The 24,911-nt window shown below is 45.4% G+C and overlaps 2 long non-coding RNA genes and 1 pseudogene across 2 annotated transcripts; all 3 read left to right on the top strand.

Moving 5' to 3' along the window:
* Positions 1 to 4,203: 4,203 nt before the first annotated feature.
* LOC120850597 lies at positions 4,204 to 13,090 on the top strand (annotated as a pseudogene).
* Positions 13,091 to 20,467: 7,377 nt separating this feature from the next.
* Positions 20,468 to 23,214, top strand: LOC121833500. The gene is made up of 3 exons (XR_006076733.1): positions 20,468 to 20,826; positions 22,601 to 22,684; positions 22,795 to 23,214. It is a non-coding gene; the product is annotated as an uncharacterized LOC121833500 (long non-coding RNA).
* A 693-nt stretch (positions 23,215 to 23,907) lies between these two features.
* LOC115323600 lies at positions 23,908 to 24,682 on the top strand. Its single transcript, XR_003919181.4, has 4 exons — positions 23,908 to 24,224; positions 24,278 to 24,332; positions 24,400 to 24,469; positions 24,530 to 24,682. It is a non-coding gene; the product is annotated as an uncharacterized LOC115323600 (long non-coding RNA).
* The last annotated feature ends 229 nt before the right edge of the window (positions 24,683 to 24,911 follow it).

The following is a 24,911-nucleotide window of genomic DNA, read 5'->3' as shown; positions in this document are numbered from 1 at the left end:
TGTACTTCGAAAATGAGCAATCTTTATATAACAAAAATCAACTTTTGTCAACTGTTATTTTGTTCGGATAGAAAGCACGGGCACTAAAGCTGCGTTCCGCAAATCTCTCGCAGGTGTGTCTGCCCAGCGGCTCCCGCAGTTCAAGCGCTGCATATCAATGCAAAACGCCGGATATTTTTTAAGCTGAGCAACCTCTTCGTTGTTTTTCTTCTCTGCCAAGTGACCACACGTGTGCTCATCAGCCATGTTTATTGCGAAGGCTTTCTTAACCGCGCTGGCGCAACCGGCAGCGCGGGAGCCAACTGAAACACCTGCAATAGCATAATGTAACATCCTCTTTCTTTTTGGCATTGTTGGATTATCAGTCTTTTAAGGTACATAGTCTTTCAGATACCGTATTTACTCGAGTAATAGCCGCACTGTTTATGAAGAAAATCTGAGGGTTCGCTTTTCTGCGGAGCACGCGGATTGCTACTTGTCACGATCGACAGCGTGAGTCCAGCTGTCTACAGGACAGAGATAACGTCTTCGCGCGAAGATACCATCTGAGAAGGTTGCATTTGTATGGAGACTCGTGTTCTTGATCTAGTTATTCGCTATGTCATTTAAGTGCAACGTGATGATTGGCTGTATGTGTGCTTTGCGGGAAAGTAGACACGAAGGCCTTGTTCATAAATAGTGCGGCTCTTACCCGAATAAATATTGTATTTTGGTACTCGGCGTTCACGAACTGGTCAGATATTTGGGCTGTTTGGACCCTTTGATTTTTCCTTCAGAGGACATTTTGCCGACACAGCCGTCTCCTGCTGGGCCTTCTCCCTGATGGTGGCTTTCGGCCTGGTCGTTGTCCACCCTCGGTTTCTTCGTAACCACTCCACTTTGGGACTGGCACCTTGCATGGCGGCTCTAATTCGCCGAAGTACATTTCTATTCGTTTCAACATCATACGGTCTGATCTTTGGCCTCTGCACGACTACTTTTTACCCCATGTGTGTTTACCTGTGCGTTGGACTCTCACAGAGTCTCCTTAGTGTAGTGGAGGTAGATCTTTCTCCTTTTCGTTGTAATTCTTTACCATTTTGCTCCTCAGTGCTTGTTTTTGACGCTTGTAGTTGATTTGTGGACGTAGCCCCATGGTCATGGGAAGGATAGTGCTTTGGGTTATTTTTCCAGTCAGTAGATGGGGAGGGATGGCATTGAGTTATTGTCTCCTTGTGCTCCAATACTCCAGTAGTGCTGGGTACGGGCCACTTCCATCCATCATTGCTCGCTGTATCTTCTTCGCTGTTTTTACAGCAGTTTCAGCCATGCGGTTGGGCTGTGTATGGTCTGGGCTGGATGTCACGTGTTTGAAACCCCATTCTCTTGTAACCTTCACAAGCTCTTTACTCGAAACTTGAGGACCGTTGTCGCTGACAAGAGCTGATGTACGGCCATTTCTTGCAAAGTTCTCTTTCATTTTCCTGATAACTGCGGCTGATGTAGTCGATCGCAGTTTGTCTATACTTCAAAGAATCCACTGTAGTAGTCCACGACCTCAAGAAATGTTCTTCCTTTGCATTTCATGAGGTGTGAACCCACTCTCTCCCATGGTTGGCTTGTCATTGAGTGGGTTTCATAGTTTCGTTTTGTTGTCTGTGAGAGTGAGTCTGGCATATCTCACATGCCGTGTGTAGTCTTTAAATTCCGAGTTCATCTGTGGCCAGAATACACTCTCTCGTGCTCTTTGGAGTGTGCTTTTCATGTCCATATGCAATGCATGAAGTTTCTTCTTGATCTCGTCGCGCAGTGCACCGGGGACTACAAGACGCTGTCCTTTGTAGATGATGTTATTTGCAACCGTCAGCTTGTCCCGAAGAGTGAAGTATGACTTCTCCTTTGGTCGGACGTCGCGCTTCGTTTCGGGCCATCCTCTTGGGATTGTTGTTTTCACTCTCTGTAGAACTGACACCTCAACCTCTGTTGAGGCCTCAGTGGCGATTTTGAAGCCAGACTTGGACATCTCTTTCTTCTGTACAAAACAAATCCGCGAAATTATATAGAAAAGTGGACCGGATAGAAGGGGGGCCGAAATCTTTTTCAAGAAACACACAATCTTCTCTACAATTCTGGCTAACAATTTGATATGAAGGTGTACTTGGACGCCGGTATTATTCGTTTAGGAATGAAGCGAAACTTTGTATCAGATCATTATGCATCTACGTCCCCTCCCATTCGATGATTATCATGTTTTTTTTTATTATGTACGCGACAATCTCCGCCGCCGGGGAAGAACGTATATGGGTGAACGAGGCGCCTCATGGGTTTTGCGTCATGCCTGCATTTCAAGGGTCAGACTTACTGGTTCCCGACACCAGCACAATTGGCGGCTCCGCCCGGGTCTTTGATTGTATATTGATACGGAGAAGGGGAAGAGCGCGACGGCCCATGGCCGTAGTGCGTTCTGGCTCGACTAAAAACCCACCGCTGAAAACCGAAAAGTCGAAAACATGATAACCATCAAAAAGGGGGGGGGGGGGGGGGGAGGGGAACGTAGACGCATAATGATCCGATACAAAGTTTCGCTTGATTCCTAAACGAATAATGCCGGCATCCAAGTACACCTTCATATCAAATTGTTAGACAGAATTGTAGAGAAGATTGTGTGTTTCTTGAAAAAGGTTTCGGCCCCCTTCTATCAGGTCCGTTTTTCTATAGGCCTCAAATAACGCGGGCGAATTTTATTTATTTATTTATGTATTTATTTATTTATTTAGGAATACTGCAGGCCAATTGCGGCCCAAGCAGGATTGGGGGTTACAAAAGTGGAGTCAAAAAAGCGCAACACCAGGTAATTTGTAAAATGGGAGAGGGGAACAGGTTAAAATTATGCAAAAATTGTAATAAAGCACAAAAACAAATGCGTAATAAAATGTAATAGCTCACAACAAACATGGGAGGGGTGGCGGTAGTGGCAGGTTGGTCCAATGGCTTAGAGCTCACGTTTTGAAAGGAACCGAAAATAAAAACGGACCATGCAGTACAAGCTGAACTATGCAAGAAGAGATCCGGTCGTAATGAAAACGAACTGCTCTAATGTGGTAAGTCGGGTCAGTCGCTTCATCATTTTTCATCCCCTTTTGAAAGCCTAAGAAACAACAAAAAACCAGGACAAGCTGAGGGACGCAAGGCGCCTCATATTGTTCAAGTTGTCCCGGTTTTTTATGTCCTTTCGGCGCTCCTCAAAACGCACAGTGTTCGGTTTCTAAACGCTGTCTTTATTTTCGCGCAGAAATAAGCCAAAAATACGTAATAATTTTTCACACCAGTGCAATGCAATAGAGACTTACATTTCCAGCAAGCTGCTTTCCGCCATGCTTTAATGTCATCCTCCAGGCCGCGATTGTTTGTGCACAGTGATTTAATTATTTACATCTAAATTGACATGCATTATAAATTTCGTACGTTCTCTCAGACGAAGCATGTTTGTGCACTTAAATTCCTCCACCGTCTTGGCTTCTAATCGCGTGGAAGGAAAATTGAAATATCCCGGGCATGATTTGTGCAGCAGGCTAGATTTAATGGTCGCCTATTGTTTCCACAAACTCCCTGACAGATCCACTACCATATACCCTGGAATCCTTTCTCCAAGAAGCGAGGTTTTGGTAGCGGCGTGGAAAAAAAGAAAAGAGAGAGAAAAGGCAGCAACGATACTCAAAGGCAATTTTTTTTTTTTTTTTTGCGATTGCGACAGTTTGTTGTGTCTCAGTGTGCTCTTGTTTAGGGGGCTACAATATGGTGTAAACAATTTTACGCACTTACCACAAATATTTTATCGTTGCCCCCTCCAACGCCGTACTCCTTCCAACGCCGTACTCCTTTCTCAAGGGCCAGACAGGCGCCCGAAACTTCAACAGCCTCGGGTTGGGATGCCCAGGAGATGAAATGTAACGAAACGCTGTTACGTTTTGTGCTTTTTGGTACGGAGGTGCAGAATTCGACTCGTGCTTTTGGGTTTCGTTTTAGAAAATAACGTCGGAGCGCCCTATTCAACAGTGCGGCTTATGTGTTTTTTCTTCTGTAGGTGTTTCTTCTTTGCTGCTCCAAATTCGCGCGGGGTTAAATTTTTCGTTAGACTCGTTGGAGAATTATTGAAATTGTTTGTTGCTTGTGCCAATACGCATATGGTTTTATAATTGTAGTTTCTCGGCGTCGACCTTACAAATGTACAGGTGCGACTTCGCTCCGATGAAGGCAGTTTCATGCATTCAGTGCCAGCAATCTTTTTTCTTTTTATATTATGGTGAACTAGTTTTACGTTTCAAATCAATATAACGTACCATTACCTCTCTTCTGGATTTTGACCTTTTTTTTCTTATATTATGCTGACCTAGTAGTCTCGGAAGCCGAATTGTAGAGGACATTTTCTACATTCCAAGTTAATATATTGTAGCATTACCAATTGGATCTCTCGCTTACTTAGCCTATGACCCTAGTTACCGTTCCTTATCGTTGTTGTCGTCACTTACCGTTCTTTATCGTTGTTGTCCAAAATCAGCTCGATGCTGCCGTCGTCCTGTCTATTTTCTGTTCCTTCTACGTTTTGATATTTCTTCTCTAACCCAGTCTCAAGTTAAATCAACATGGTTAATATTCACCAGCTCGCCTGCACCCTAACGATTTTTTCGATGCTCTCTTCACTAATGTTTATGGTTTTTTCTAGCGACCCAAGTAGTTGTGATTATATACTTGGCATTTCGTGTTCTAGGACGGGCGTAGTCCTAAAACACTTTTCATAGTCACTGCCGACAACAATTTTGTTTTGCATGTTTATATGTTGTCGCAGACGTGGCCCACTGTGTGTGGGTTTGCTTTTGGGGTCGACGTAAGTTCCATTATTATTGCTGCCTCTCTCTCTCTCGATCTCCCAAACATCTTGCAAGTTGTATTATCTCTTCACTTGAAAAAGAGCAGGCTCTGCTCGAAACGTCGAATAAATTGCCTCTGCTGAGGCTCACAATCGTTTCTACGTCTGATACAAATTACTAGCTAGACCTCATCGTCTTTTATCAGAACCCCCTTCTTTCCCCAACACGGAGTTTGTCTGACTTTCTTGTTAAAAACTTCTACCTGATCCTTTTTTTTTCTGGGGGGAGGGGAGGGGGGGGGGGGGGGAACGGGTTAATCATCTTTACAACTTCCCTGACAGCCTTTAAACCGCTATAAACTAGAACGAAGAGACAAATGGTATGGCATCAATTTTTATTGACATCTACGGTAGATTAATCTAGAACACTAAGATCTTAGAGGACCCACTTGAAGCACGAATCACTTCACATCACTTTGCACGCTCTTCTGTAGGCATGATCTTTTGGAACTTCACCACGGATTCAATCAGTCGCTGAAGCTGGGACACATTCGGGACGATGACTTGCACTTCACGCAGCACTTCCAGGGAGGTAACTTGCATCAGCACTGAAGCGACTGACTGCACGTAGCGGCCGCAACATGCTCGATTCTTCGAAACCACGACTCTCTGAAGTTGTCCACGGTACTGAGCTCCCGCCACTTCGGAACCGACTGACGCCGATGGAGGCATTTCGCTCAACACGGCAGGCTTCGAGGAGGTTCAGAAACAGTGACACTCCACGCTGCGGTCGTCTAGAAGATCGGCAACTTCGTGATCAGCGCAGACAGGAATCAGCTTCTCCTGCAGCCCGCAAGAACCGCAGCATCGGGCCAGGTGCAGAAAGCCAGTGGTCCACGCAAACCCCGGCACAGCCGCTTCTGAAACGACAGAAGACAAGAAACCGAGACAGATACCAAACCAACCACCGGCATTCGACGAAATCTGAAAGAAATGCACGTGTTAACGCACGATGAAGTATTTGGGGATGTCTTAAAACACTCAGGTGAGACGGGAGAGTGAATCCCAACTCCACCATCGACGCGGGAATCCACGGTCAGTCACGGCTCACCTGAAAAAGAAAAAGAAGTACAAGACAGTACCAAAAAACAGAAGCATCTCCACCAAGTCCACCTAAATAGGAACAAAAATATAAGATGGCCCCACTAAACGGAAGCATTGACATCAAGGTTCCCAGCGGTGTGTCTGTGTGTAGAAGTTAGTCGATACCCTAGCGAATCGGATTCGCAGGAATGCAATTTGCCGAGATATCAACTGAATAAAGGAATAAACCGGGTACTACGAACGACAGAGGAAGTCCTTTATTTCTTCAGAGCCACACATAGGCACGCTACGAAGCTCCTGCAAGAGGAAGACACGCTTAGGTGTGTAAACCTCCGATTCCCGTAAGCTGTGCGTGTTTGTGAAGAGTATAAAACACTGAACAGAAGCAGAGAAAAGCGGGTCAAAGTTTTATTAAGAACCACTACAAGTATGGGGGAGAAAATATTTCACCAAAGGAAAAGCTGCAACCTGAAAGAAAACATTTCGCGAAAGCCAGACCCACCGCCTGTAGAAAAACATTTCTTGAAAGAAATCCCGCATACTGCAAATAAAGCATAACATACTGAAAAAAAATAGAAAAAAAAAACGTTGTTTGCATTACGTTTTAAAGGTGCGCGAACAGTGATTCAAATCGACTAGCGCCGCGTCAATCATAGCCTCCATATAAGGAGGCAAGGCGCAATCACCGTTTCCCATTTACACTCCTAAAGCTAAGAATGACACGGCTCTATACTATTTAAAGGAATATTCCCGCACCCCCATAGAAAAACTAAAGCGGCACTCACTTGAAGCCGAATGCCCCAGCCCATAAGACGTGGGTACACTCAGCCTGATGCGAGGTTCTCGTAGGTGAAGTTCCCGACGCCGAAGTTTTCGTCGACCTGAAATACCCCCTCCCAAAAGCCAGACCGCGGGAAAATTACTACGCGCTGCAATTATTAGCGCGGTAAAGAGAGGCTGTTCCAGCGGAGTATGGCTTTTGCGAGAGGGGAGCGTTGGCCACTAGTACACGTACACCGGACGGACGGCTGACCTTAGAACCGGTACGCAGGACTCGAACCAACATCGCGAACGCGAGCTGATCTAGCCTATGCATGCCCTAGAGTTCCAGTCCTGTGTAGTTTTTGGTCTTAGACTAGGGGCCAACGCTCGTGTTGTGGAGGGGCTGAGCCGAAGAGTTGGCTCGCTCCCCCCGCTCACCCAAGTTGACGAGTCACGGGGGTTCTTGTGGCCACGATCCACATTGGCTCGCACAACGCCGCAGGTTGTTCACCGAGACCTCGCTGGCACAACACCGAGAGATAGTCGGGCTCTTCGCACAACTCTGACGATTGGACGGTCTCGCCGTCACACCAACGAGGATTGGTCGCTGCGAAAGGGAAAAGCAAAAGCTCGCCAAATGCAACCACCCTAACCGCTCATTCATACTGGACCCGTACGAAAATGTCAGATTCAAGCCGGAATGAAAAATGCCGGTTCCGCCTAGACCCAAAATCGGGGTACCAGTTTGTATCCAGCCTGGAACCGCGCAGTTCCAACCCCAGTTTTAAACCCAGGACCGTTGCACCGCCGGAATTCCCGCTGCGCTCACCACTGGACTCTACAAAAGAATTTCGTGTTATGCCCTTAGCCGTTACAACCGAGAGATCGTCGTGATTTCAGACCCAGGCGGACTGGGTCTGAAATTGCGACGATCTTTCGCTTGTGTTTTTTTTATTCTAATAGACTGTTAGAGACGTTCTGATTGGTTATTTTTTATGTTCAGTCATTTTTATTTTATCTTTCATGTTAATATATGGGTGTGTTGGCTAACCCTTATTTGCCCAGATTCGGTTTGTTGTCTGGAAGTGGAGTTTAATTTATGCTAACGCGCTATGTGAGTGTATTTGCCAGTAATTTTCTTCAATTTTCTTTACTCGTCAAGCTTTTTTTACGTGCGTGATGTATTTGAAATTCTTGATTGATTCAAGCGTTATGTTCTGTTCAACTGTAATGTTCTTTTCGTATAACAGGCTATTTATTGAACTTGTAAACATTATGGAGGAAATATTAGTACGTTTGTAACTACATATTTCTGTGCCGCAAATGCCGTAAATCTGAAGTTCTTTTTTTTTCCAAATCAACGTAGAGGTTAACTTAAACGGTGAGATTGTACTTAACAGGTCTTAAGGCTAGATGAAGGGTTGAGGAACCTTATGATGTTGCAAGAGTAGGGTTAAGCAATTCATGGATTAACCTTTCTACTATTTTATTAATTTCTTTAATAACTATCAGTATTTAATGAGATCGGTTGAGCTCTGAGTTAGGACAAGTCGGGCGAACAAAACAACAGTTAACGCCTATGCCGGCTTGCTGGAAACAGCGTCTCAGCTGGGACTAGGGAAAGCACTGTCAAAGCCAGCGCACAAGCTGAGCGCGACTCATACCTCGTCTCAAGACGCTCGCGCGCCCCACCCTTTGCAGTGCTTTTTTTCACCCATTGTCGGCTGGGACGCTGATTCCAGCAAGTCGGCCCAGGTGTCTTACTTGCTCATCTATTTGTTATATAAGGCAGTACTGCTATCTCCTAGAATACTCAAGTTTATTGTATACAAAATAACGGGAAAATATTCGCTGGAAAATAAAGTTTTCAATATAGAAAAGTAAACATTTAAAAAGTCGGTAGGCCTTTTTGAGATTTTATACTTAGAGACCAACTGAATCGATTAATCGAACAGTTGATTAAAGAGCGTCGAATAATAAAGCTATATTTTATTTGGTTATTCATAATTGACAAGGGAAAGAGAGAACTAAAAGTGACTGAAGATGAAAGGTAAATTAATATTTAAAACTACAGTGGTATGAGATGGCCTAGTGGGAACTGGCACCTGAATTGAGGCCCTCGCTTCTGTTTCTTTCAGAACTGTGTGCCCAGAACTCTGCGTGGGATCCCATCACGTCCTTGCCCGGTTCACAGCTTGCAGGGGTGAATCCTGGCATTCGTTTTTGCTTTAATTTTTCTTTAATTGAAATACTTAATAAAATGTATCGACGGTGCACTTTGAATTGCATGCTTTTATATTTACCTGGATGTAATACAAATTTTCCACTGTGAATGTGGCTTGTTTACTGCAGCTTTTTTTCAGATGTATACAGTTCTACTGAACACTATAAATACATCTGGAAAGAAAGCTGCGTGCTCGCTAAAATGGCTGCCGAAAATCGTACAACTCGCGCTTGAAATTGGTTGCCGAAATTTAAATAGCCAGGGTATAAGGTTGGGAGCCAATACTGGATAAGCCAATGATTAAACTTGGATGCCAATATTGGTTGTAGGATTCAAAATCAATAGTGGTCCAATGATGGCTTAGGTGTTGGTGAAATTGTGGCCCAACGTTGGGCTTAAATTTTGGTTAAAAGGGGGTCCAACGATGGCATAAATGATGGTCCAATATTAGCCTAAATATTGTTTGAATCGTTGCCCTTTATTGGCATTAGTTAATGGTCCAACGTTGGATCGAGTAGGGGTTTCGAGAAAATCAACATTAAGCCAACATTGGAGCCAATGTTTTCCAGTTGCGGGCCTATTTGGTCAAACAATGGTGTGCTGCTTGGGGCGCAGTAATCGTCTAAAAAATAACGCACTATGTTTTTTTTTTTGTTTTTTTTTGGAGGTGATCTGTTTTGTTGTCTGCTCTCAAGCGCGCTCTCACTGTACTGGATAATCGGTCGGGCTAAAATTCGTGATAGAGAGAAATGAAAAAAAAAAAACAGGAGATGTGCATTCTCGTTTTTTCTATTTATATTCCTAAAACGTTGACGCAAAATCCCTCATGCGTCCATTGACTAGCGAATAAGAGGTCTGCTACTCTGGCCTACCTAGCGAGTGGATTTTCAAATAAAAATATTAAGGAAAGCAACCCGTCCAGGGTTTCGAAACCCAGAACGGGTTGGTTTCCCTCATATTTTTCCTGGTGAAAGTTTTGCTAATAAACTGTATGTTAAAAAAAAAAAAGAAAGGAAGAAAAGAAAAAACAGGTTTCCAGACTAAACTTGTCAAACCAAACAAGTCTCCAAACAGAAAGGACCGAAAACAGGGCGCGCCATCTATCGGCCTTCTTTCCAACGAATTCCCTCGACGCCGGAGGAGCCTCGCGTGTGCTGATCGCTCTAATCCCCACACCCGTTCTCGGCCCTTTCGACTCCCTTAGCCTTGCCGCCGTGCTCGGCCTTCTCCCCTCTTTCGGCCTTGACACCCCTCCCGGCACTTCCGCAGTCGTCGACCTAGCCCCCGCACTCGGCAGTTCCGGCTCGCTCGGCCCTAATCCACGCTTGGCCCTTCCGGGAAGGCCGGTCGAACTGGTAGTGACCCCTCGTCGTCACCTTGGTCCAAGGACGCCTTCCCGAACAAGGGGGCCCCTTGTTCGGGAATGCCACTTCATCTGCCGGCGTCTTATTCATTTCTGGGCTCAAACTTTCGTAATGGGCAAAATTAGCACTATATAATTTGGAAAGTAGTTAGTAATTTGAGTAGAAGTTACCTGAAAAAAGTAGTTAAATTAAACTACTAATTATTCAAATCAAGTCGTAATTGAAAGTTACCAAGTTACTCGAAAAAGTAGTTAAACTACAGTAGTTTGAGTAGAGTAGTTGAACTACGTCCAAGTCTGATTTACACGGACGACATCAACCTCTGGATTAACGAGGGGAGTGATGCGAGCATTGAGGAGCGCTTGCAGGCGGCGAAAGACACTGTCGTGGACTATGCTGCTAATAGCGGTCTCATGTTCTGCGCAAAAATCATAATTATTCGCCTATAACCCAAAGTCTCTCCGATGCAAACGCAGCTGGGATTTTAGCATTAAAGGGCAACTCCGGCCAAAATTCAAAATGAATTAAATTACTGGTATCGCTTTAGTGACACAAAATACGACCCCAGCCAAAATATTACGCCCCTAGGACGCCGCATTCTCAACTAATGCCGATAATAAATATGCGACCCGCCGCGAGCCGCTCCTCCTTAGCGGGCGGGCAGCGGGTTGCCGATCGCTCAAGCAACATTGAACCGTGACGTCTTAGTCGTTCTCTTTTTTTTTTTTTTTTTCTCCGTTCCGGACGGGCGCACGGCGCACCCGTTGAGCGCGCTTCTTTGTGCCGCTACCTCCGCTACTTCGGCTTGTGATTACGTTGCTTTTATCTGTAGCCCGTGTAGCTTCGGTATAGCCTTTTGTTTATTTGCTTGTGAGGACTCCAAGACTTGTTTTAGGGAGCAACTCGGTAAGCCCAAGACCGCCCGGCTGTTCCTCGAAATATGCCGAGTACAACTTGTAGCGCTGTGGGCTGCTCAAACAACCCGCTGCGCAACCCGGAGGTGCTTTTTCACAAGTTTCCAACGGATCGGAAATTGGAGAAGCTGTGGGTGAACGCCGCTCGACGAGTGGACTTTGGAAAGCCTTGGACACCGACCCCCAGATCGAAGCTCTGCTCCGATAATTTTTCGCCGGAGAGTTACGAACGAAACCTACGGGTGTTGGTTGCTGGTGGCTTATAATGAAAAGGATAACAGAATGTTCTGCTTTGTGCCACTGCTTGTTTACTACGCTATCTCGTGAGTAATACAAAGGTCCGTAACGACTACTAGCGAACAGCCGCCGCGTGAAGCTTATGCGGTATAAACATACGCCTCCCAATCGTTCGAACCCGTTACGCAGCAGTATTAATTAACACTGGGCTTGTGGATACCACAAAGAACTTTCAAAAAATCGCGAAAGTTCGGATTTGTAAGTTACAACTTTAATTTACCCGAGTTCGGCTGGAGGTAAATATAATATCTAAAAATGCAAAAAAAAAACACACACACACAATTGCCTTAGTCAAAAAGTTACGAAGAAAACTTCTAAGATCCTACGTATTCCAATAAAAAAAATTGTTATTGTGGGGGGGAGGGTATGTGGAAGGGAAAGAAAGTGTTCTCACCTTGCTAACTTTCTCTGTTTTCCTCTATCACCCACAAACTTTCGCTAGCTTTGAGAAGAAAATGACTGCCCAAATGAACTTCCTTTTCTTTCTTTTCTTTTTTTAGTGCGGCAAGTTATTTTATTTTTACAAATTAGATTCACTACCTAGCAGTGGCGTTACGAGGGTCAGCGGCACCCGGAGCGGTAGCCCGCCGCGACACCCCCCCCCCCCCCCCCCCCCCCGGCTCTCGCGTGGCCTGCCGCGACTCCCCCTCCACCCCTCTCTCTCTCTCTCTCTCTCTCTCTCTCTCAGTTCCAAAGGTAGATCAGATCAGAATCTTGGGACTATTCATTCAGGAGAATGGATATAATGATGGGGCAATCAAAAGACTAGAAAGATTTGCCACGCAAGCCCTTGGAATATTTAAAAGGGTCACGCTGAAAGGACGAGGCCTGAAGGAAAGAAGCTTGCTTCAACTAATTCAAGCATACGTCATAAGCCACGTGGGCTATGCCAAGCCTTTCTTAAACATCAGGTCGGAGGAGAGAAGGAAACTAGACTCTCTCATCCGACGATGCACAAAGAGGGCCCTAGGCTTACTAATTAGCACCTCCACAGTGAAGCTCCTCTCTATGGGAGTGCACAATACCTGGGACGAAACAGCGGAGGCTGTCAGAATTTCGCAGCTCGAAAGACGTAGCCGAACGACCACAGGCAGAGCTATCCTCGAGATGGTAGGCCTGCAAACAGATAGGGGACTACGAGTCAAGTCAGGCATTCCTCAGGACTGCCGAGAAAACCTAATCATTCCCCCCTTCCCTCGTCACACGCATCCCATATTCAACACGGAGAGGAGGAAGAAGAGAGCAGAAGCATTAATCAGACGCTTCGATTTAATGGACAGCAAGTCGGTTGCGTATGTGGACGTGGCCAGTGGCTAGTCGGGTGCGGCCGTCGCCTCGGTGGTTGACGGCCGAGATGCTCCCGTATCGGCCGCCACCATCAGAAGCCGCAACGCAGAAACGGCTGAAGAAGTTGCGATAGCGCTCGCTTGCGTTGGAACGAAAGTCAAGTTTATTATTAGCGATAGCAAAACGGCCATCTGGAATTTTGGGAAGGGTAGGATCTCGCCGGAAGCGGCAAGGATTTTGACCGGTAGACAGCTAAACAGAACTTAGCCTAATTTGGGCCCTCGCACACACGTCCGTTCATGGCAACGAAACGGCCCACGAGTTAGCCCGAGCTCTCTACTTCCGGGTAACTGTGGGGCCGCCCGCCTGCCGGAACATGGACGAGCGTCTTCAAAATTATACGGAGATTGTCGAAAATTCCAGATCACAAACGAAACTGGTGCCACCACCGGACAAAAGTCTAAGCAATAGGGAGGCAGTCACATGGCGGCGCCTGCAAGCTGGGAACTTCATAAACCCAGTCTGGGCATACCATGTTCAGATAGATGACAGACAAAACGATAAGTGCAAGCACTGTGGGGCAAGAGGGACCCTTGACCACATAATCTGGGAATGTGCTAGCTCCCCAGGGGCTAAAGCAAATATAAATTGTAGAGAAGCCTGGGAGGCCCTGCTGCGGAGCGAGGTCCCTGCTCCACAGCAGCAAGCCATCCGCCTGGCAGAAGAAGCCCCGAAGAGCCAAGACCCCCTTGCCTGCTTCTAATCGCGGAGGTCCCGGGCCCCGTATCCTAGGCCTGCGTGCCAGGGACAAGGACTAGGTGTCTCCTTATCTGGTGGAACATTAAAGTTGTTATCCATCCATCCATCCATCCGTCCATCCATTCATCCATCCATCAATTTATATTTACGAGCCTACCGCTGTGCCGCCGTCTTCCCGTTGGTTATTGGAGCAGGTGAGATCAGCCATTTCTAACCTTTTCAGCCCCTCTCTCGGAGAAAGATTCGTTTTCTGCGAACTAGGGCCCCTCTTGACGGCACGTGACAAAGAATCCTTCAAAAAGTAAAACATATCCAAAGATGTGTTCTGCTATTTCTCTTTCACTTCTTCTATTGATTGTCCTACATATCTCACTTTAAGAAACCTATCTTCTTTCTTCTCTTCTTTTCTGTCATATAAAATCAGTTAATCACGAGGCACCGGACGAGATGGTCGTTCTTTCATAGCGGTACACTTGCTGCTGAATTCTACATTATGGCGACGAGGATGGGATCTACGTGAGTTCTGCGCTGGACTGGGCCACGGCGAGAATATGCTGGGAATGCTAATCGCCAAATGGGCAATTTCTTGCGTGTCCTGGCAAAACCTTCCCCAGAACCGACCCAGCAACAAGATGGCGACTACATCGAACGGCATCACCGAGTGCTGAGAAGCCATCTTGGACTAGTCATGGCCTCGGGCGGCAAGTTACCCCCAGAGTTCTTGGTCAAGCTGGGACCTCCGCTGACTGTAGTGATGTCTTATGTCATGTCGGAATGGCCTCCATCTAGGGCGTTGTCTTCCGACGAAGCCATCTTCCACGCCACTATAGAGAGACTCTCTGTGCACGACGGTCTTCTGCTGCGCGGTGAACAGTTCGTCGTTCCTACTAGTATGAGAAACGCTCTCATCGGCCGAGCACACGAGGGACACCCTGGCATCGTCAGGACGCGGACTCGCCTTCGCAAACTATATTGGTGGCCCCGCATGAATGCGGAGGTGAAAATGGCAGACCAAGCCTGCGATGTTAGTAGCTCGGCCGACAAGAGTGCAAAGACATCGCCAACACCCTTGCAACCCGTGCCCTTGCCAGACCGACCATGGTCAAAGCTCGGCATTGACATCGTTGGCCCATTTGAAGCATCGCCACCAGCATATCGGTACTGCATCACGCTCGTGGATTATTTTTCAAAGTGGCCTGAAGTTCATTTTTGCTCCAACGTCACGACAAGCACGGTGACCAGTTTCCTGAGGCTCGTCTTTTCTCGGGAAGGATACCCCGACACCATTGTATCTGACAATGGACCTCAATTTTCTTCTGCAGAATTCGAGAGCTTCCTGGCTAAGCGAGGTATTACCCAACACCTGGTTTCTGTGTATTATCCACAGGCGAACGGGCAAGTAGAACGATTTAATCGTACCTTCAAGTCGTCCTTACAGTGTGCTACACTGGAGAAGCGTCCAATTCACTCTGCCGTTCTAGATTACTTGTGCGTGTATCGTTGTACGCCGCACGCAACGACAGAACTGTCTCCTGCGGTTCTGCTACATGGACGCAAGCCACGCAATCGGCTTCACATCATTGGCCTTTCTCCGTCGCAGTTCTTGAAGAACCCGTATGAGGAGCTGCAGCGTCTGCGGTGCCGAGTGCAGCGGGGACAAGAGCACAGCAAGCGCTACACAGACAGACGGCGAGCTGCCAAAGTTCCGACATTCGAGGTCAGCGGATGGGTGCGCGTCAGGAAGCCAGGAAAGGTAAAGAAGGGAGACCAAGCTTTTGGTCCCGCAATGAAAATTGTGGAGCGTGTCGGCCGATGGACCTTCAAGCTTCATGACGGTCGCATCTGGAACGCCTCCAAGCTTACGGCGGCAACGGCTCCACCTGGCAAAGATACCGTTGAGAAGTCGTCGGAAGCAAAGACACAGCCTTTTGAGCACCTGCCTACACAGAGGATTCTGAAAGAGACCTCTAGAAGCCAGCGTCCTCATCATGAGTGGAGGCCAAACACATTGAAGCAGGCTGCTCAGTGGCAACGGCAGCAGCTAAGGCCACATACGCCTACGCCTTTTCCACCTCCACGGGGACAAGATGAGGATGGAGACGAAGCGTGCCCAGATAGTCAAACCGGTCTTTTTGAATCTCGACAGGGTGCCGTGACGGTACCACCAAGTTCACACCAAAGAGTGAGGTTGCCACCGGAAATTCCCGTTCCCTCAGTGGATGCTACTATTCCTCCAGTGGCAGTTTCCGTTCCCCCTGTGGAAGAACTCGCCGACCACCTGTGCGGTTTAGAGATGTGAGTCTCTGACCCACGTTGACAGACATGACAGTTGTCTATATTTGTCTCGGGGGGGGGGGGGGGGGGGGGGGGGGGGGGAAGAGAAGTTTACATATTTCTTTAACGCTTATTATCCGAAGTGAAATTATTTGCTAGAATTCTGTAAATAACTTGCCATAGTTTTGTAAATAACTTGCTGGAATTCTGTAAAAAAAAGTTTCTGAGAGTGTTATTTGAGATATGTGTAAGGAGTATGAGTGTTGAGTGCGAATGTTTTAAAAATAGCCTAGGCCAAGTGTGATAATGAATGCTTAACTTGAATTTCTTTTGAATTATGATTTCGTGCATCTTTGTTTTGTATGTATAATATCTATGACTGGCTTTGTTATGTGCATCTTGTATACCCGTCTTCTCTCCAAAAGGGGAGGGGGGAAAATGTTGTGTTCTGTTATTTCTCTTTCACTTCTTCTTCTATTGATTGTCCTACATATCTCACTTTAAAAAAACCTATCTTCTTTCTTCTCTTCTTTTCTATGTCATCTAAATCAGTTCATCACGAGGCACCGGACAAGATGGTCGTTCTTTCATAGCGGTACGCTTGCTGCTGAATTCTACAAGATGCTAATTCCTTGGTTTTGTTTTACTTCTGTCTCACGTCTCACTCAGCTTTTCCTCTCTCCCCAAGAGTGCATTCTCTTGAACGTGCTGATCTGTGGCCGTCCTTTCCCCGCGATCTTAGAATGGACTGAAGCGGACTCTACGAACCATCGGAGCCAATGCAACGCTGAGAAAGTATGACGCGACAAATGGGCAAAACACGCCGCTGCCCTCGTTGTGCCCGACCGGAAAGTCACGCCTTCTTTCCTTTAGAATGACTCCAATGGCTCATAGCGTCCGTGCGCGGTCCTGTTGAGGGTCAGTCAGACCACAGGTCATTGACGCTCCGAGGGTTCTCTCCACTTGGATGAGACCCCTCTGTGGGCCGATGCAGTGTGAGAGGGAGAGAGAAGGATCATGTTACACGTGCTGAAGGGAAATGATAACTGGGCTGCTAGAAAGCACAGAAGATACAAACTAAAAGCGAGGCCCTGACGCGGCTTCCCGATCCCTTTGAGAGATCGAGGTGGTCGTGGCCTGGACACCGCTCGCGAAAAACAAACTAACAAAGTAAATAGAAAACGACAATTTTCCATCAGCAGCCCTACCCTAAAACGTAAAGACAAAAAAAAAAAAGGAAGAAGAGAAAAGTAGGGGTTAACAGACAGCTGAGTTGGGGGAAAGAATAAGGAGTTTTCGTAGACCGTTCTCTCACTTCCTCTACGCTCTCCGGAACGAAGACGTTGTGCATCCGCGGCGCTAGCCTTGCCTACAGAGTCTCAGATCTCGTAGCGGGTTGCTGAGTGGAGAACGTTGCGGGCCAGCGGAAACCATCTACGACAACACCCTAATGTGTAAAACGACTTTTGTTTGGGCTAGTTGGTTCTTACTATTTTAATCATGTCCCTAATGTGGCACTTGTCAGTGAAGTTCGCCTTGACTCGCCCAGAAGTTCGCCCAGCGTTGAATGAATGTTATTCAAACCTACTGAGCTCAAAAAGGAAAGAATGATTACATAAAAGACTTACACGGACGACCACACGTGTACGTCCTTTATGTTTTTATTCTTTCGTTTTTAAGTATTCATTATAACAACGCGCTCGAATTAACTGCTACTGAGCTACACACTGTCTTGTGTAGTAAAAGTGAGCTGTCAGCGGAAAACTCGATGTTCTAGCCAGAACATTGCTACCACTCGGAGACCGCGACCGCCCATTCGGCGACAAGTGGCCCGCGGGGTCCGTGCAGCAAGTAACATGTGCGGTTGAGAAACAAAAGCTGCTGCGCCCACCGGGAAAGACTGGAAAGACAAGATCGCGAAGAGGGGAGGGGGGGGGAGGGGGGGGGGGGCGACAGCGGCCAGTTCCGGGAACAAGCTTCCCCTCGGGGAATGCTTCCCACAAAGAGCGGCCGTCTTTAGTCAGATGCAGTGTTTTAGATATACTGAAAAGGAATTGTTTACATAAAAATATCATATGTGTATACAAATTAAACAATGCCGGTCCTTTAAAAGTGCCCTGGGGGACACCTAGTTTGACTAAAGATTTTTGCTCAATTTGTTTTTTTGTTATTTCTGTAGTCTGATTTCGGTTTTCGGGGTAGTTGTGAACCAGTATAATGCTTTCACTCTAAATCTTGAAGACTGCATGCGATCCATTTAATAGTATTTTATGACACACTTTCATTTAGTTTTCTGATATCTAATATAAATATCGGCATTACCTACTTTCATTTATGAAACGAAGTCGTCCAAAAAGTTTTTGTAGTTGATTTCTCCTTGAAGCCATGTGTGTCAGTTTTTAAATAGTATTTATTACGAGAAACGTTTTAAGATATTTTACACGCTTCTTAAAGATTATGTAATCAATTACTGGAAGCATTCAAACATGCCTGTTGTTGAGATATTTGTTATGTTTACCCTTTTTATATTTATTGTTTTATTTATATATTTGACAATACTATCAGCCCCACAGTGAGCACTTGGAGAAAGAAATGAAATAACGGCAATATCCGAAATCAAATTCTAACACGCACGCGCAAAGCAGCATAAATTAATGCTGAAATACGCTATAAATATACTGCGGTCTACTGTCTAACAGACCGGTTTTTAAGCCCCTTGCAATCTCTTAAGACCAGCTCCGCTGCAGCGCACCCGATCCTAAGAAGTCGCAAGAGCTAGGCTTAAAAACCGGCCTGGTGTCTCTCGGTCTTACTCAGTCGGTACATTTTCCGTCGATAAGGACTTTTCTGAAAAACACGAAATTTCGAAATCAAAACGACAGAAAAAAAAAGACGGTGTTTTACAAAAAAAAACTTTATATAAGCACAGTGTCACTGGTCCATAGGGCATGCCACCTCAGTTTCCTTTGAAATATGTACGTAGAACTACTCACAAAAGGGGTTTGCCCTTTGAGGTTCCTTCAGGGCAGTGGGTCATGGTATCCGGACTTTATTTTGCTTTTGAAGTTTTTTTCAATTATAACAACACAGGCGAATTAAATTCGAATTTAAAAGATTGAGAATTTGACAAAAATAAATTCTGATAAACCCAAAATTATCAGCGAAAAATAAACTCCAAAAAAAAAAAAAACACCCTTTGGCTTCACGAGAAATAAACTCCGAAAACACGCGGAATCCTAGCCGCATTTGCGACAACATATGAGAAATTGAAATTCAAATGATTTACTGATCAACCTTTGAGAAACTTGATTGTTCATGTGCCACATTATCATTACAAATACTTCTGATCACATAAACTCGTAGTTGAAAAAAAGTTTGTTATTATCCCCGGGCCATACATCGCTCCAAAATTGATTTTCATGATTTGTTCAGACGACTGTTGAAGTTTTTTCACTCTTATTTTGTCGGTTAATTAGAGAAACGTATTGCGATGGATCGATTGTTTCTTCAAACGTTTTCCAAATATATTTTCTTTTCTCGGTTGGGATTGGCGATGTAACTTAATGTGTTTTACTATTCTAAAAACATTCTTTATACTGGTCCCTTTGTTTTGTTTGTTTTCAAAGATTTTTAGCTATAATTATTTTGTTGAGCACGACTCATTTATTTTTGTTACCTATGCCCTATCTGGTTCTCTTTTTCTGACAGTCACCTCTCCCGCATTTCAGCTAGGGTACTGAATACAGACTTTTAAAAGTATTTTTACGTTTCAAATTACTTAAAATCTCGTTGTCGCCATACAGGGCTGCAGATTGGGAAATAGTTAGATTTTGGTTTGCGATTACTGGGCGGAATCGCGGTATTCCGGGAGGAAGTGACGTGCTCTCTTTTACTTCTGCTGAGAGAAACGAATATGCTGCATTACAGCGTTCAAAACTTGAAATGATAGCTGCTCGGCATGGGAAAAAAAAAAAAAAAAATCTCATTAGCGGTGCTGCGCAGCAGGTTCGAAACGTCGACTTTGTGGGGGTTCCAATTTTTTAGTATTACCGCTTCAGTTGCGGTAGTGCTCCACTACAAAAGCACAATCCGCGCCTTTCTTTTTTGCACAAAGCAGTCCTTACTAAGTGGGAGGGGAAGCTCAGTGCCTTCGCGCAAAGCATACGCCAAAACAACTCAATCGGAAAAAACGAAGAAGAGAAAAGATGGAGAGGGGGGCACCGTTTTGGCCGGGCGGTGGTTGTGTGTGTTTGGAGGGTACACCATCTGTAGGAGCCTCCCACACCATCTGTGGCGAGTACCGGAGCCATCAGTTGCGAGTGCCGCACCAACACGGTACTTAGTTTGCCCTTCTGCCGCAACGCGCCGCGTCGTTAGTGTCCTCGCGATGATAGGAGGAAACTGGAAGCTGCACTTCCCTGGCTTCGGAGGTGTGCATCTCCGCAGTAAACGAGAAAAATTAAAACTAAACGCGTAGACCCTAAATATTAAGAAGTTACTAACAAAATAAATTAAGCGACATTTTATATTCAGGTGTAAAAGAAATAGTTATAAATAGATAGCTAATATCTGGAAATATCAGGAAAAGCTTCATACGTATTTACTGCAGAATTATTCTAGGCAATGGCGCCTTTTTCGGCCCGCCAGCCGCTGTCTCTGCTGTTATCCTGCTACCGCGCTCGCTTTCTCTTTTCGCGAGTGTTATTTTCACTTTTAAACTTTAAAGATGAAAGGCGAGCGGACACGAATGAGCCGCTCTCAAGTCTGTGCAAGCAAGCAAGTGCGAGTCTCCATTTAGGACCGGTGATTGAGGGCCTCTCGCTCGCCACTATTCTCCATTTCATCGAGCACGGCCGAGCATGGAAGTTAGGCGTTGGGCTGTTCTCAGAGACAGTGGACAGTTGTGTTTTTGACGCCTGAGAATGTGAGGGCGGTGCTGTGTCGTCGGTGTGGACCTGACGCCGCGCCGTCTAAAGTCCGCGCCGTACAGCTCGGGTACGGTGTCAGAGGGCTGCTTGGTCTCTTGGCTGCAAGCGAGTTCGGCTAGAACTCCAGCAATGTTTGGGGCCGTGCGTGTTTTTCCCCTTATATGTGTTCCTTAGTCAGGCTTTTTTTTAATCATAAAGTAGACCAAGGAATTTGCTCTCCTAAGTTCAGGCGTTTTTTTTTTTTTTTTTTTTTTCGTGTTTTGTTTACACGTGAATGGCTTTGATCGAGGCTACTAATGTTTGTTTCACTTAGCGTGCAAATGAAGCCGAAGCTACTAGCAAAAGCATGTTCACCTGAACCTTTGCTTGCACTGCACGCTCGCGCGTGCTTGGCAGGGGCGCTGAAAGCCTCGCGCTTAGAATGAGGTGGATCATGGTGGGTCAATGTGTGCTTGCATGGGGCATAGTTTGGTGCTGGACTCGATTCTGCAGAAGCAAAATGTGAAAGGGCGCCTATAGCGTATTTGCATTCCTACAGTGGATCTCAAGCAGGTGCATAGTGCGCAGTGTTTAGCTCAGTAAAATTAAAGATTCTCAATTAATCAGATACAGAGATGGGCAAAATACATGCAAATATGTATCGGAATAAAAAATTCAAAATACTTCGTCAAAAATGTATTTAATTGCAAATCTAATTACATTTCCGAAAAAGCATTTAAGTACAAGATACAAATACAACCAAATGTATTGGGTTTCCTCTAAATACTTTTCCAAATACTTTCCTCAAAATCTGCGTCAGCGACTTCAGGGCACCTGCAACGGGTTTCTGGGTATCTTATTTTAATTTTGCATCGCACACTCGGGAGTTAGTGTGCGAGGCTCTAGTAACGTAATAGAAATATAATGACAAAAAAATCTAATCAGCTTGGACGTAATAGGTAAAAAAAAAATACAGAGCTTCAAGCAGCTTTTTTTTTTTTTTTGTGGATTATAAATTTTGGTATAGACCAGGGGTGGCCAAGCTGCGGCTCGCGAGCCGCATGCGGCTATTCGCGTGCTAAAGTGCAACTCGCGGCTCCCTCCCCTAACCCCTCCCCCCCCCCCCCCCCCCACACACACACACACACTCCCCCGCCTCCCTTCCGGTTTAGTATGTTCCAAGAAAAATATGGATGGAAATCAGGCTGGAAAGCATCACAAGTTGTCACAGGCACTTATTTAGCCAGCCTGCCTGTGAGCATTAATTTCGTCACTATTCTTGCCCTGGAATAGCACCGTAATCGCAAAGTCACTAAACGCTTGTGCTTAATTGAGACACTGCATTCGGTGCAGAACGTAGTTTTCTTCCTGCTCTGGACAGTGACATAAATTTGAGGGATGTATTTTCACCCACAAAATTGTATTTAATTACTATTGTATTTGAAATACCCACGTTTTAGTATTTAAATACACACGTCAAATACATTACCCAATTTGTAATTAAATACAAATGCAAAATACAAAAAGTATTAAAATACGTATTTCAAATACTTGTATTTGAAATACTGCCAATCCCTGATTCAGATATATGTTGTTAATATAATACCGTGCATAAACTCTGATGTTGATTATATGCTATCTGCACACACATGAAGGCACACCATCATGTCTGCACTTTGGCAGTTTCATGATTACATCGCTATATACATCCTACCTCTGAAAAATGGATGCACGTCTGCCCTCTTGCAGAACACAATCTAGTACAATCACTGCAAAGTGCACCCAGATGATTACGGGGCTTACAGTATGATGCAATTTAAGAACGTAATTTCAACATGGATATGTTCAATTTCCTTGCACAGATCACTTCCTTGGTGCCTCGTCGTGAACTGGATGCACTCCATAGATGGCAGGAAATGGCCTACTGTGGATTTGTGGGAAAGAAGGTGCGCAAGTACATTTAATGCTCTGCTTTTGTATTTGAGTGGCACTCCACTTTTGATAACAAATTTATTTTTGACTTTTAATTGAACCCATTTTTTTTTTGTATTTTCAGGAAAGGCCAGTGAGCAGGCATTAAAGGAGCCAATTGACCATAAAAATGCCCCTGGTAATTTCTACTATGAAATGTGCTATCCTTTTTTACTACCAGTCAAGTCGTGTAAAAGGCAAGTTTGAACATTGTTATATGTGCCTATTTGTTTCCAGAGCTGTGAAGCAACATTTTTTGGTAATTAGTCACAAAATTACAGTTCAAAGGCTTGTATTTTGTGCCTATTTTTTTAAGTATGGAACCAGTGTTGTATAGGCATCTTTAATATTTCCCTGAAGATCAAACTGTGTGGCAAATATGGTAAAATTTACTTAATGAAAGTTGTCTGCACTCATCCCTTCAAATGGTTTTGTTAGGGTAACGAGATGTAGGAATGAGCTCCCCACGGCAAAGACTACACTCTGTTACAACCAAAAAAGTGCAAAAATGAGACGAAGGACGAGTGAGAAGAATGTACACGACAAGCGCTGGCTTACAACTGAATGTTTATTGGGAAGAAACATGAAACCCTCGAACCGCCAAAACATTAACCACTGCCAATTTTATCAATGTGATTACAATATTGCTTCGTAAGGACACCGTTACGAAGCAATATTGTAATCACATTGATAAGATTGGCGGTGTTTCATGTTTTGGTGGTTCGAGGGGGTTTTATGTTTTTTCCAATTAAAAATTCAGTTGCAAGTCAGCGCTCGTCGCTTACATTCCTCTCACTCGTCCTTCATCCAATTTTAGCACTTTTTTTTGTTGTAATGCATTACCAACTCGCCCAAGTTACCACTCTTAAGGCGCATTCCCACCGGCGATGTAAGCAGTCGCGCGATGCGACTAGATCGCGTTGCAAAAAAATGACATGGTCACACCGGCGTGCTCGATGAGCGAGTCCAACGCCTTCGTTGGCGAGTCGTTTCTCGAAAACTCTTGCTTTGAACGCCGTTGATTGGCTCAGCCGCTCCGCAACTAGATTGCATCGCAAAAAAGTCGGACCGAGTAGCGACTGGTCAAATCGCGTCGCTTTTACAATGAAAGTTATCGCACGACTAGATCGCATCGCCAGTGGGAATGCGTCTTTATAGTACACTCCGCTTCACCATAACATGGCTAAGGGTGAAAACTATGGCCCCCGTGAGCCAATTAAAGTGACAGAGCAAGGTACATGACAACACTCCACGGGAGGAATGCACGACGGCTACATTTTGATGCAACTCGCTCTGACTGTCTTGCGGGGCTGCAGCGTTTGCTCTTTGCCATGTTATGGTAAAACAGTTAGTACCTTGCACTATGCTAGTCGGCTACTAAAAGGTTTTAAAAGTGTCGTGAAATTTGTCTGCACTCATACGTTCTTCAACTTGATTTGTTAGGTCCATGCGGTGTAGCAAGGGCTACCCACCACACCAGGGAGTAGCACCTTAGACCATGTCACTCAGCTACAGGTACGTTCCGATGTGTAAAAGTTGCGTGCACTCATCTCTTCACCTTGGTGCAGAAATGACCTTGCCATGCCAGGGACGAACAGCTTACACTACACTACTCAGCAACAGGTAACTTCCAAGTGTTGCAAAATTTACGTTCAATCATACCGATACTGTCTCCAACTTGTTTTCTTAGGGCCATACGATGCAGAGAGGACCTGCCCACGCCGGGGATTGTCACCTTACAGTATGCCACACAATTACAGGTACTTTCTGGATTTACTATGAAATTTCCCGTACTGATACCTTCTCCGGTTCTTTGTTAGGGCCATGAAAAAACAGCTGCAAGATGACACAGGGCAAGATGGTTTCGCAATGCGTAAAAATTGAACACCAACCTCCGAGATGAATAAAGAGTAGGGCCACTAGAAGCACCTGTATGGATAGGACACGAGTGTAGTAATAAAACCATATTGCCAATATAAATTGGTTCAGGGTCGTCCTTTGACTGGTTACAGCATATCCAGGCAAGAGTAGAACGGATTTAGGCATGCCATCTAAAGAACGAAATTGCGTGTACGTCGGACATCCGCAATGGGATCCCCATTGCGAATGTCCGACGGACGTGCAATTTTGTTTGCTTGGGCGCTGTGTCGGATGACCTGGGGATGTTCGTCGGATGTCCCGCGGATGTTCGGTGGATCTGAA

This window comes from Ixodes scapularis, unplaced genomic scaffold, assembly GCF_016920785.2.
Source record: "Ixodes scapularis isolate PalLabHiFi unplaced genomic scaffold, ASM1692078v2 PGA_scaffold8__174_contigs__length_109621045, whole genome shotgun sequence".
NCBI classification, from domain to species: Eukaryota; Metazoa; Arthropoda; class Arachnida; order Ixodida; family Ixodidae; genus Ixodes; species Ixodes scapularis.
This window is presented reverse-complemented; position numbering and strand designations above follow the sequence as displayed.